Here is a 15,060-nt window from a genome sequence, read left to right on the forward strand (position 1 = left end):
CTTAGTCACACTTTATTGCTCTCATCTAAGAGTCATAATACCACACTTGTACCACTCACCTTTATTACAAAGTAACACCTAAATTCCTAACCTACTATATCAAATCTCAAAAATAACATCACCACCCTCATGTTGCCATCATTTTATCACGAAACTCATCTCAAATTCAAGCTTAGTGTCTAGTACTAAACACAGATATCAATATAATTGGTCACATACTTTACTAATTTACAACTACTAGGTAAAATTAAGAAACACTCTCCCACTAAGACCTCATGATAAATAGTCAATATTTATCTCTTAGTTTATACATTTAAAGTTTATCGTCACATTCCTTTACACAACTTAAGTACTATTTACCTATCACGACCCAGACCATCGTGATTGGCACCCACACTAACCCTCCGGTGGGAGAACTATTAATACGAATTAGCTAACCAAGAACTACACAACTTAATCAAGACTAAAGAATTTAAAGTTACGGAAGCAGGTTTAAATGCTAAAGGAAAAATAGAGTTCTCAAAAACTCAAAAATATCTAATCAAACAAATGTGGAATAATACCTAGAACTTGAAAGTCAATGTACCAAAACATCTAAAGTTCAACAAGTCTAAGAAAATGGGTACAACCCAATTAAATATACGAAAATCCTAATGTACAAGTCTAAGTCTGAAATGGGAACATAAAGGAAAGAAGAACTCAAGGCAGCCCGAAAGAACTGGCTCACCTTTGAATTCGATGACGATCACAGATCTTCTAAATGAGGTCTGTCAGTAGCCGTTTGAAGATGCCCTGTACTCAACAAAGAAAGAGCAAGTGCAGTATCAGTACACAACCACAGTGTACTGGTAGGATCACGCGGCTATCCCACTAAGTGCAACATATATAAGCCCTTACTACAATAATAATAACATGCATACCCGAACCTATACAATATCAATATCACTTACGAATAACATACAACTTCACAATTCTAAAGATATACAATATATCAAGTCAATAGTCCTCTCATGAAACTCACACCCAAACTGTTAGTGTACAGGTATGTGGTACCCGTTCCAAGTTAGTGTATTGGATCATGACACCCATTCCAATGTTTATGCCGGTACGTGGCAACCGATCTCAATTAGTGTGTCGGAACTCAACACTTGATCAATTCAACAAGCCACAATCACAAGTACATTCTCATAATCATACAATCAAGTCATGATTCATGGCATTCAATTACTCATCTATCCTCATTTACGATTAGTGTGATCAATAATGCAACATTCACATACATATATCATAATGAAGCAAGAACAATATATCACACAATATGAAATCACAACCATTACCTACCTCAAACAAAGCTTGAATTCCCTAAGAAACTATGTCATTTCCTTTCCGAGTTCTTTTCGCTCGTTCTTGGTCTACAAATAATTAATATAACACTGGAATCAATAAACGGTGTCTAATTACCCGAATTAAAGTCAACACTATCAACCCTACATCAAACCCATGATCCCAGTATCCAAATTATGGCTTTTCCCACCATCCAAACAGTTCCAAAACACTTCCCCAACAATAATTACACACGAAACTAAGTTCTACGGATCAAAAAATGGATTTGGGGAGTGAAAACCTTACCTTTAGTCTCAAGAATGGTGGTAAACAGACAAGAAAACATCTAGAGTCGTTCCTTAGCTCTCAAAGTCAAAAAGTGCAGAATAGAATGTTTTTGGGGTTTAAATCTGACTTAATTCGCGATTGGCCCGCTAGGGCGGCCCGTATCCCACCACAGTGGCCCCGCCCTGGCAAAAATAATCTCGCCACAGCGGCTTGCACGGAACCAGTGAGTCGATTTAAGAGTTTCAAACCCCCATTTCACAACACACCTTCAACCCATGACACTCAGAAACTACCCGTTCATGCTAAGATCAATTTCGAGAGTTCTACTCGCTTGAATTTAATTCTATAAAGTCGTACAGGTTCTGAGTGTTGGCCAGTCAAGAAATCACATGTTCAGAAAATGCAGGTTGCGGAGATGAGGATGTTGAGATGGATGTGTGGGCACACTAGGAGGGATAAAATTAGGAATGAAGTAATCCGGGAGAAGGTGGGAGTGGCATCTCTGGTGGACAAGCTGAGGGAAGCGAGACTGAGATGGTTTGGACATGTGAAGAGACGGTGCGAAGACGCCCCAGTGAGGAGGTGTGAGGGGCTGGTCGTAGAGGGTACGCGGAGGGGTAGAGGTAGGCCTAAGAAGTATTGGGGAGAGGTGATTAGACAGGACTTGGCTCAGCTTCACATTACCGAAGACATGACTCTAGATAGGAAGGAGTGGAGGTCGCGTATTAAGGTTGAAGGTTAGTAGGGCTAGCGTGCTGTCCTTTCTCGCGAGGGTATGGGTTGTTAGCGTGTGTAGTGGTCGTAGCCTTTCTCTTGCAGTTTTTGTCTGTGGTTCCTATAGCCTTATGTTGTTTACGGCGTTTCACTTCTCTCATTGTCCTATTGAGGCTACCGTCTCCTCTGTTGATTATTTACTATCTTTCTTATTGGATGGTACGTTTTATGCAATGTTTTCCTCGCCTTTAACTTGGTTTTGGTGTACTTGAGCTGAGGGTCTTTCGGAAACAGCCTCTCTACCTCCACGAGGTAGTGGCAAGGTCTGCGTACACTCTACCCTCCCCAGACCCCACCTAGTGGGATTTCACTGGGTATGTTGTTGTTGTTGTTGTTGTAAAGTCGTACAGGTTCTTTAACGTCTTAGCTATCTACTCATGTAATCAAAATCATAATTAGATATCTCAACTATTACCAAATTTTCCTAGACCTCACTGACTCTGATTTCATCCAAATCTAGATTAGGTTGAGAAATTTCAAGTTACTACGAAAAAGTTTGTCGGCCTAAAAAAATTTCCTGCTGGCTTTTGTATAACGACGAGAACAAGTCTTTTCAATAGATACAAATTTACCCATCACTCATTCACGGGTAAAAAACTTAGGAAAAATAGGCTAAAGAAATAATTGAGTAGTACCTGAATCGACGAATAACTGGATACTTGTCTCGCATGTCCTTCTCGATTTCCCAAGTAGCTTCCTCAACTGGACGATGCTTCTATTGAACTTTCACGGACTTAATCTCCTTGGTCCTCAGCTTCTAGACATCACGATCAAGAATTGCAATCGGTTCCTCCTCATACTGAAGGTCTTTGTCTAGAACAACTGAGTCCCATTTTATGACGTAATCCCTGTCACCATGATATCTCTTCAACATGGACACATGAAATACCGGATGAACACCCGATAGGTTAGGAGATAAATCCAATCTATAAGCCACTGTCCCTACACATTCCAGAACCTTAAAGGGACCAATGTATCACGGACTTAGCTTGCCCTTCTTGCCAAATTTCATCACTCATTTCATGGGTGATACCTTGAGAAGAACATTATCACCGGTCTGAAATGCCATGTCTCTTACCTTATGGTCCGCATACTTTTTATGTCTACTCTGGGCTGCTAAAAGCTTAGCTTTAATACTCCTCACCTTATCTTGATCATCCTTCACTAAGTCAACCCATAAAGGTTTCACATATCCAGCCTTTAACCATCCTATGGGTAATGTAACTCCGCTCCCATAAAATGCCTCAAACAGTGCCATATCTATGTTGGAGTGATAGCTATTATTATAGGAGAACTCACACAAAGGTAAGAATTTTTTCCAATGTTCCCCAAAGTCTATCACACATGCCCTCAACATGTCTTCTAACACTTGAATCGTCTTCTCTAACTGTCCGTCCGTCTGTGGATGAAAAGTTGTACTAAAAGTGAGTTGTGTGCCTAATTCATCATGTCATTTCCTCCAAAACTTGGAGGTAAACTGCATACCACGGTCTGAGATGATAGAAAGGGGCACCCATGCAACCTCACTATCTCTTTCACATAAACCTTAGCTAATTGTTCAGCATTATAATCTATTCTTACCGGAATAAAATGGGCTAACTTAGTCAATCTATCAACCACTACCCAAATAGAATCAAACTTCCCCAAAGTCTTGGGAAGACCAACCACGAAATCCATGGCTATTCTTTCCCACTTCCATTCGGAATGGGCATTCTCTGAAGCAAACCTGTAGCCCTTTGATGTTCATACTTTACTTATTGGAATTTTGACTCTTAGCAATAAACTCCGCTATATCTTTCTTCATGCCCGACCACCAATAAATTTGTTTCCAATCTCGATACATCTTGGTCACACCCGGATGAATGGAATATCACGAACCATGGGATTCTGTCAATAATTTCTAAATCAAGTCATCAACTCGAGGAACACAAATGTTTCCTTTAAAATTGAGCACACCTTCGGCGTCAAGAGTGGTCTCTTGTGCCTTACCAATCACAGTCTTCTTCTTAAGCTCATTCAAATTTTCACCCTCAAATTGTTTGGCCTTGATCTCCTCAATGAACGTGGCCCTAACCTCAATGCTAGCTAACACCCTACCTTTCTCTGAGATGCCCAACTGCATGAACTTAGGACTCCAAGGTCTGAATTTCCTTAGCCAAAGGTCGCTTAGTTCCACTCAAGTAAGCCAAACTATCCATACTTACCGTTTTTTTGACTTAGTATGCCTGCCACTACATTAGCCTTACCTGAATGATATTAGATGGTCACATCATAATCCTTGAGTAACTCTATCCACCTGCGTTGTCTCAGATTCAGATCCTTTTGAGTAAACACATGTTGCAAGCTACGATGATCAGTAAACACCTCACACTTGATGCCATAGAGGTAATGTCGCCGGATCTTAAGAGTGAACGCTACCGCTGCCAACTCCAAATCATGTGTTGGGTAATTCCTCTCATGCACCTTCAACTGTCATGATGCATAGACTATGACATTTTTATCCTACATTAACACAACACCCAAACCTGAATGTGAAGCATCACAATAAACAATAAAATCTTTACCTTCCACCAGTAGTGCTAAAATAGGTGTTGTGGTCAAGAGAGTCTTGAGATTTTGAAAACTCTCCTCACATTTTTCAATCCATTCAAATGGTATCTCCTTTTTGCTCAAATTTGTCAAGTGGGTGGCAATAAAAGAAAAGTTCTTCACAAATCGACGATAGTAGCTAGCGAGCCCCACAAACTCCTAACTTCCGTCACAAAGCTAAGCCGAACCCAATTCTTAACCGCCTCAATCTTTTGGGGATCTACCATTACCCCTTCTTTTGAAACTACATGCCCCAAAAATGCAACCGAAGTCAACCAAAATTCACACTTAGAAAATTTTGCATACAACCTTTGTTTCCCAAGAACACCCCCACAACAATACGAAGATGGTCAGCATGTTGTTCCTCACTATTCGAGTAGACCAAAATGTCATCAATAAAGACTATAACAAACGAATCAAGAAATGGTTTGAACACACCATTCATCAAACACATAAAAATTGCAGGCGCATTAGTCAACCCAAACGACATAACTAGAAACTCGTAGTGTCCATAGCGGGTTCTAAACGTTGTCTTAGGCACATCCTCAGGCCTAATATTTAACTGATGGTAACCAAACCTTAGATCAATCTTAGAGACAACTGATGCACATTGAAATTTGTCAAAAATATCATTTATTCGAGGCAATGGATACTTGTTTTGAATGGTGACCCTATTCAATTGTCGATAATCTATACACATCCTCATACTACCATCTTTTTTCTTAACAAACAATACTGGAGCACCCCACGGAGAAGCACTAGGGAGAATGAATCCTTTATCAAGAAGTTCTTGGATTTGAGCCTTAAGCTCTCTAAATTCTGACACCACGGGAATAGACTCAATAGAGGGAGACTCAATATCAACATCCTGAATATAAGCCAAATAAGCCAAACAACTCTTCTCTACCAGTTTCCTAGCCCGAATGAAGGATATGATATTAGATTGTTTAGGCTTGTACACCCCTTCCCACTCTAACTTCTCCCTTCTCGGAATTTCTAGAGTCACAGACGTAGTATTACAATTAAGCATAACATAATAGGGGGAAAACCAAGTCATGCCTAAGATTATTTCAAAGTCAGTCATATCTAAAATCACTAAATCAGCCCAAGTCTGAAAACCCATAAACAAAATAGGACAAGCATGATAGATATGGGTGACTATGACAAACTCTCCAACTGGGGTAGAAACATGATGGGGGGATCAAGTATATCACAAATCATAGCAAATTCTAACGCATTAGCCATCCGGTCACAGACAAGAATAGTACATATGATCATTGTGTCAGAAGTCTCAGCCTCGGCCTTGCCCGAAAAGGCAAAAAACTGAGCCATGTCATCATGATGGGCGACTTCCCTGCCTGCCTGAACTGTACCTCTGCTTGTGTTACCATTTACCCTACCTCTACGGCCTCGTTGATTTCCCTCTCGCCCACCTTGTGGACGCCCTCGACCATTATTACCATTTCCCGCGAGTACCGCTGCTCTAGTATGTTATTGCACTGAATCCATCATACGCGGGTGGGGACAATCTCTCCTTATATTCCTAGGTTCTCCACAGTTTTAGCAAGTACAATCAAAAGATAGCTTGATGCCCGCTGAAGGTAGGTACGGTACCCTAGCTATGCTGAATCAAATTCTGATGTGGAGTTCCGGAGCAATTACCTGTAGAAGCGGGTATAGCGGACTGAATTGGTTAAGCTGCAAGAGTCGGCCTTCCAGAACCTTTGGAGTAAGAACCTTGAAAGTTGCCTCAATTCTTGGCTTTCTTAGACAATGCCTTAGCCTGGCCTTCTCGCCTCCCCCCNCCGCTCTACTTTCTTCACAAAATTTGTTACCTCATTGAAGCTTTTTCCTGCAGAGGTCATATGAACAGACAATACCTGCAACTCAAAATTTAGCCCCTTAACAAATAGACGGATCCTCTCTTCCTCAGTAGTCACCAATTGCGCATCATATCTAGACAAAACATGGAATTTAGCCTCATAAGCAGCCACATACATACCACCTTGCTCCAAAGCCATGAACTCATCCTTTTTATGATCTCTCAAAGTCCGAGGCACATACTTCTCCAAGAACAGAGCATGAAACTGGGTCCACATAAGCTCTCTACCACTGCTTAGCCTCACCTTGAAGCTGAAAAGTCACAAACTCAACTCCATATTGATGGACAATTTCCAACTTATGAAGCCTCTCATAGCAATCTAGGATGAACTCATAGGCGTCCTCACTCTCAGAACCATGGAACACATGCGGTTTCAATTTCAAGAACTTAGTCAACATCTCATGCTCATTACCATTCATAACAGGACCCAACAAAGGACACAATAAAACATCATTACCTACAGTTTCACCCACCTTCGGGACAGTGATAGCAATAGGGGGATTGGCGGGAACTTGAGTTGCTTGAACAGCGGGAAGCACTCCAGGACCAACCAATCCTTTCAAGAACGAAATAATTTGTTGAGCTAACAATGGGTCTAAGGGAGGAATACATGTAGCAGCCTGCACCTTTTCCTCTTGTCCAACATTCTCCTCATTCTCAACCTTTATATTCTCTTCTACCTCTTCATGATGCGCATGAGGGGTCTCATTTCTAGGAGCATTCTCAATTGGTGCTCCATCCCTAGTAGGCGTCGCCCTTCCTCAGCCTCTACCCCTAGCTCTTCCTCTACCCCTGCCTCGATCGCGGCCTCTTGCTGCAGATTCCTCAATTGGAGCATTAACAGGAGCTACGGGTCTGATGTCGTTGAACTTAGTATTAACCATATGCGGATATGAGAGTGAAGAAGGTTAGATACCACATCGAATCGTCAGATACCAATTGGAATCAAGTTATAGCACGAAAGGAGAGAAGAGAAAATAGAGAGATTTCTTAAAGTTCTATAGCCTCTCAAAGAAAAGTGCAGACGTCTCTGTACCGTTCCGTAAGACTCTATTAGAATCATTTTAGTACATCGAGATCAACAAACCTAGGCTCTGATACCAACTTTTTCACGACCCAGACCATCGTGATTGGCACCCACACTAACCCTCCGGTGGGAGAACCATTAGTACTAATTAGTTAACCAAGAACTACAAAACTTAATCAAGACTAAGGCATTTAAAGTTACGGAAGCAAGTTTAAATGCTAAAGGAAAAATAGAGTTCCCATAAACTCCAAAATGTCTAATCAAACAAATGCGGAATAATACCTAGAACCTAAAAGTCAATGTACCAAAACATCTGAAGTTCAACAAGTCTAAGAAAATGGGTACAACCCAATTAAACATATGAAAATAATAATGTACTAGTCTAAGTCCGAAATGGGGACATAAACGAAAGGAGAATTCATGGCAGCCGGGAAGAACTAGCTCACCCTTGAATTCGATGACGATCACGGATCTTCTAAACGAGGTTTGTCAGTAGCCGCTTGAAGATGCCTTGTACTTAACAAAGAAAGAGCAAGTGCAGTATCATTACGCAACCACAGTGTACTTGTAGGATCACGCGGTTATCCCACTAAGTGCAACATATATAAGCCCTTACAATAATAATAATAACATGAATACACCGAACATAGACAAAATCAATATCACTTACGAACAACGTACATTTTCACAATTCTCAAGATATACAGTTATGTTAAGTTAATGGTCCTCTCATGGAACTCACACCCAAACTCTTAATGTACCGGTACGTGGTACCCGTTCCAAGTTAGTGTGTCGGATCATGACACTCATGCCAATGTTTATGCATGTACGTGGCAACGAATCCCAGTTATTGTGTCGAAACGCAACACCCGATTCATTCAACAAGGCACAATCGCAAGTACATTCTCATAATCATACAATCAAGTCGTGATTCATGGCATTCAATTACTCATCTATCCTCATTTATGATTAGTGTGATCAATAATGCAACATTAGCATACATACATGTATCATAATGAAGCAAGAACAAATATATATCACACAATATGAAATCACAACCATCACCTACCTCGAACAAAGCTTGAATTCCCTAAGAAACTTGGTCCAATCCTTTTCGGGTTCTTTCTGCTCGTTCTTGATCTACAAACAATCAATATAACACGGGAATCAATAAATAATATCTAATTACTCGGATTAAAGTCAACACTGTCAACCTTAGATCGAACTCATGATACCAATATCCAAATTAGGGATTTTCCCACTATCCAAACAGTTCCAAAACCCTACCCCAACAATAATGACCCATAAAACTAAGTTCTACGAATTGAAAAATGGATTCGGGGAGTGAAAATCGCACCTTTAGCCTCAAGAATGGTGGAAATTTTTCAAGAAAATACTTGAGGTCATTCTTTAGCTCTCAAAGTAAAAAAGTGCAGAATAGAACGTTTTTGGGGTATATTTCTGACTTAATTCACGACTGGCCCACTAGGGCGGCCCCCATCCCGCCACAACGACCCCGCCCTAGCGGAAATAATCTCGCCACAACGGCTTGCACGGAACCAGTGTTTCAATTTAAGAGTTTCAAACCCCATTTAACAACACACCTTCAACCCATGACACTCAGAAACTATCCGTTCACGCTGAGATCAGTTTCGGGAGTTCTACTCACTCGAATTTAATTCTGTAAAGTTGTACGAGTTTTTTAACATCTTATTTATCTATTCATGTGATCAAAATACTAATTAAATCTCTCAATTATTATCAGATTTCCCTAGACCTCACTGACTCCAATTTCGTCTAAATCTGGACTAGGTTGGGAAATTTCAAGTTACTACGAAAAAAATTTCCGGCCCAAAATTTTTCCCTGTTGGCTTTTCTATAACAACGGGAACAGGTCGTTACATTACCCTTACACTATACATCATTGCCTAATTAGTTCTATAACCCTCTGAATGTCATGGGGCTCTCCCTTCAAAAATCATAAGTCTAGATTAGATATATAACCTCATGAATACTCTGCGTTTCATTTCAACACCAATACTTGCTCTTCACTAACACAATAGAACATTGACATAAACTTCTTTCTGATTAAAGTACACTCTAACTCATCCTAACTAGTAAATATTCTCATCCTAACTAGTAACTATTTATCTACCTTCTATCATGAAATCCACACAAAATTACTACTCCTTAGCCCACACATAAGGGGAAAACCCCTCATAAATGACTTACTAGGTACACGTGTACAACTTACATACTTTACACAATAACTATCCCCGTCTCTTTAAGTTACTACACTTCCAAATACATACTTCTAACTCTGGGCACTTCTTCTACTAATGGCTCATAATATCATAAATCACAATATACTTTGGGTGATAATACTACCCAAGCACTCAAAAACATATTTCCCTCTTAAAGGATATCACCTGAGACAATGTTTAGAGAAGAAAATCTGAGAGCACGTCTTGCTTTTAGCTCAAACACACGATTCATATGAATAAGAGTGTATTCTTTTGAATTCGAACACTTAAGCTCATTCATAGGCTTCTCTCAAGCCCATCTATAGTCTTATGACTTTTTGAAGGCTTTTGATGAGAGTAACTCATCGATAAGGATCTGGGCTTTGCTTTCAAACCACCTTGAGTATGAGGGATAGTCGAATGGATTTGAGAAACGCGTGAGTTTGAGTAAGTTCCTTATGAAATATGTTTATGGCACGATTTAGAGTATGAAAGAAGGAAAACTTTAGTTAGGTGTCTGTAGTTCTTCATTTATAGAAGTGGTGCCCTCACAACAAAAATATGATCCTACTAACATAGCTTCATAGACACCCTAGATCACTTGAACTTTGTGCTCTGATACCAAGTTTGTAACACCATAGTCTACACCTTGGACGTGGTTGACACTCGAGAACCATTGTTGATCCCTAAGTGAACCCTTGGTCTGACTGACTACTTAGTGGAAGACTAAATCAAGTAAATTTAAGCTTTAGAATAAAATTTAAATTCACAAGTCTCAAAACTTAAACTATCTCAAAATTGTATACTCAAAACTGTCTGAAAATAATGAATAGTTTGTCAAAATAGTTCAACACTAACTATCTATGAAGCCTCTATAGTTCAACATGGATGTCGGCAAGATCCATAACATCTCAAAACTACTAAACTGAAAGACAAGAGTGGAGTCCTCCAAAATGCAAGGAAGGCACCTAAGCTAGCAAGAAGTACAAAGTGATCTCAACGGATCACATGTTGATGATCCTGAACATCTCTATGATGCAGGTCGATTGACATTAGTACATTAAATGTATGAATATGTAATAAAGCTGAATGAATAAATAACTGAATTGATAAGGCTGGAAGAATAATCACCTAACCTCAAATCAATACAAAGTAATAATAAGAGATGAAATATTTAAGGCTTCATGAATAAAAGATATTAACTCAATGATGTATAAAAAAGTACAATAAATTACATTTTACTCTTATTTGACAGATTCTCTAATCGACAACCATCACTATGAGTAACGTAATGATACAACCTCTCGCCCACGCTGTCAAAACTATCATATACCTTGTTGGGGTATAGAACAACTCAATTAAGTGGATCCACTAAAGCTCTGCTCGAAAGCAATAAAGAGTCATCTAAAAAGTAGGATCATTCACCCATGTTGGCTACATGGTTTATGAGGAATGTGAGCTATCTAAACTCATCCTTATGTTGGTGCTTAATACTACTCCCAATAAATATATACTCAAGCTCAAATACATAAAACATATTATTCCTCAATTTGAGGTTATTGCTTAAAATATCCTCTTAAGAGAGGTAACTGCTTTGAAATATCTTTGAACTCATTAACTCATTTAGAAATCAAAATTTCTCTTTTCTCAATGTAAAAAATGATACACTTGGGAATACTTAGTTCCCTTATACTCTTTCTCAAATCATGTATAAAACTCTTCTCAAAACTCATCTTTGCTTTCTCAGAGAATCAATTTAAGAGCACTGCTTGCTTAAAAAGATTCTCAAAAATAAGGTTTATGCTGAAAAATAGACATAAACAATCAACTCAAGAATATCAATGCAAGATATAGCAATTTAATAATTACGAAATAGAATTCAAAACTCAACAACAAAACTAATCTCAAGAATTATTAAAACTAAGGATGTAACCTTAGATTATTCTTTACTGATATAAAGTAGATGTAGGAAATGAGGAAAAACTCAGTCTATGACTATGATAGCCTTACATATCTGGAAGAACAAAAAGGAGAACTTGATTAAAAGATTTGAAACCCTAGCTTTTGTCTTTCTTGCAGTTTTTTTGGAGATGAAGTGGGGAGAAGAATCTTAGATTAAAAATCTTAGGATTCTTGAAGAGAATCTGAACTTGGAGCCTTTAGATCTTGAGAAATTAGAGAAATCTTTTCTTGGAGTTCTTGATCTTAAGAAGAATAAAAATTGGAGATTTTAAGAGTTGCTATACGTATAATGATGTTATTAGGTTGTACAATGGACTTAGGGTAGTTGATTTAGGTTAAAAGTTCAAGAATATCCTTCTAGAAACGTAAGAAAACCAAAAAAACCAATGAAACAGATCTTTTAATGAATCTCATCGATCAAATCATTTATATGGAGGTCTTCTCGCCAAAAATACTCGACGGATCGCCCATAGGGACTTTAGATTGCCCAAATAAACAGAAGCTTAAGGTTTTTGGGACAATTCGGTGATTCGCCAACTCATTCAGCGGATAGCCGATTGAGCATGTGAGTTCGCCCAATTTCCCATCCCGGGTATATTCCAATAAAACAACCATATTTTTTTCCTCTGAACTTGGAATAAGACAAACTTGGTAGCGTTAGAAAAAAGAATCACAGTTCTTTAGATTGATAGGCTATATGCCACATAATTTATTATATGCTGAGATAAATGATTGTTTGAAATTGACCTTTATATGAATCATGTGAGAACTTAGCCATTAGGAAAGCTTTGAACTTGGCTTGGTATTCGAGGTCCCTTATGACTCTAGATCACTTTAGTTACTCTAGATACATTTGTTAAAGGACCTTAAAATACATGATCAAGTCGGACATCACCCAGTTCAAGCTCATATATTTACGACGAACGATTCAAATATTTAAGAGTAGAGTTGCGAGGTGTTACAGAATGATTCGAGTCTTAGCTTAGAAATTTTCTTGGTGTTACATATATGTGATACCTCTTGTAGTCCTCTTTGACAAGGACATTAGAGTGGAATCTTTGAGGTTTTCCTTAGTTACAACTCAAATCGAAAATGGAGAAATTACTTAGCAATTAAACACACAAAGATATAGAAATATTCAAACAAATACAAAGAATGCAAAAACGATTCAATATAAATAGAAGAATACAACTAAAAATATCCCCAAATACAAATCAAATATCTAAGAAGGAGATAAAATTGCAAAAGATACATACCAAAAATATGATACATGAATCAATGGGATTTTGGTGTAAATCCTTTTAGAGATTATTCCAAAATCTAAAGAAAAAAAATGAAATCTGAAATCCTTGATGAGAGAGAAATGGAATTGTTGAAGATTGAAGAATTAAACAATGAGGGAATTGAAGGAGAGAGAAAATTTTCAATTTTGGCTATTGAGTTTTAGTCGTGATGGTGAGTACTCTACTTACTAGTTAATACTATGTAAAGAAGGTCAACGTGTTCGTTTCTAGCTGAGACCATCTATGTAATTTTTTTGTTTTAATTTATTTTATTTTTTCTAATCTTTTGAATATTTGAATATTATGTTGAAAAAATTCTATAAATCACGATAATAAAAAATTTAAAAATATTTCAATTTTAAAAGATAAAAAAAAAAAATTGATTGACTCTTGAAATTTTATCTGTGGCACATAAATTGGGACAAAAGAAGTAACATATAATATTTGAAAATGACGTAAAAAAACATTGTAAATCACAATAATTAACAACTTGAAATATTTGAAGAACATATAAAAATTTGGCTGATTCTTGAAACTCTATCTGCAGCACATAAATTTGGACATAGAGAGTAACATATCTATATTTTGAAAATTATGTAAAAATAACTATAAATCACAATATTTAACCGTTTCGAATATTTAAAAATCATTAAAAAGATTTGGATGATTCTCTAAATTCGAATTGTGTCACATAAATTGATATAGAAAGAATAACATGTATTGGCCCGGTGCTAGCACAAGTTCCATATTTAATTTATAAATAAAATGTGTTCTTAAGCTCCCTTTTCTTTTTTTGAAAAGTTTCTTTCAGAAACATATTTATTTGGAAATGCATAGTAAAAACATAGTACCATGACCTAAAAGAATTTTAAAAGGGAATATTTTGATTTTATCCAAAAGAGGCTAAGCAAAATATACGTTAATTAAAATATGTGAGCGTTTGTTTAATACCCAAGCTGGTTTGCCCGAGTGGTTAAGGGGGAAGACTTAAGATCTTCTGCACATAAGTGCGCGTGGGTTCGAACCCCACAGCCAGCAATATTATTTTATTTTTATAACAAAATATTATATATTTTTTTTCGTTTTTATCTTAAAAGTGATAACGAATGACTAGTCATAAAATTTAAGAAAGAAAACAATATGTTTATCAATTTGTAGTTTAAACGGGTCATATATTTTTTCCGATTACAAAAAACATATTATGAAGGAATAAATTTAAGCATAATAAATAAGCATGTCTTTTTACTTTACCTCAACTAACATTTATGTCCTTAAACTTTGAGTCTGCACAAATCAACACTTAAATAATTAAATTTTATATAAAATATTGTGAAAAATTAAGTTTACTGTCACAAAAAGAAGTTTTAGACTCATGTCTAAATTCCTTATTTTGATATTATATTGATGAATTATTAATTCTAATATTATATTAATGAGTCATTATTTTTTCAAGTTAGACCTATCTTTAAAAGGACATTTTAATGGTCATTATATAGAATTGAGCAAAGTTATACCAAATAATTAATTACATACTTTTTTATGTGGTGGCAATGATGAAATCATTACTAATTTGCTATTGGTTTATATAGATTATTTGGCTATTGTATTAGGAAAAATCACATATTAGTTTGAATGGTTTAAAAGTTATATGCAATTCAATTATTTTCTAAAGTGGAGGGAGATATACAA

General features: G+C 37.2%; 1 non-coding gene across 1 annotated transcript; it reads left to right on the forward strand.

The window, feature by feature from the left end:
- The first annotated feature begins 14,326 nt into the window (after window positions 1-14,326).
- On the forward strand, window positions 14,327-14,409 carry TRNAL-UAA (transfer RNA leucine (anticodon UAA)). The gene has a single exon. It is a non-coding gene; the product is annotated as a tRNA-Leu (tRNA).
- Window positions 14,410-15,060: the final 651 nt, after the last annotated feature.

Source organism: Solanum stenotomum, chromosome 1 (genome assembly GCF_019186545.1).
Source record: "Solanum stenotomum isolate F172 chromosome 1, ASM1918654v1, whole genome shotgun sequence".
Classification (NCBI taxonomy): Eukaryota; Viridiplantae; Streptophyta; class Magnoliopsida; order Solanales; family Solanaceae; genus Solanum; species Solanum stenotomum.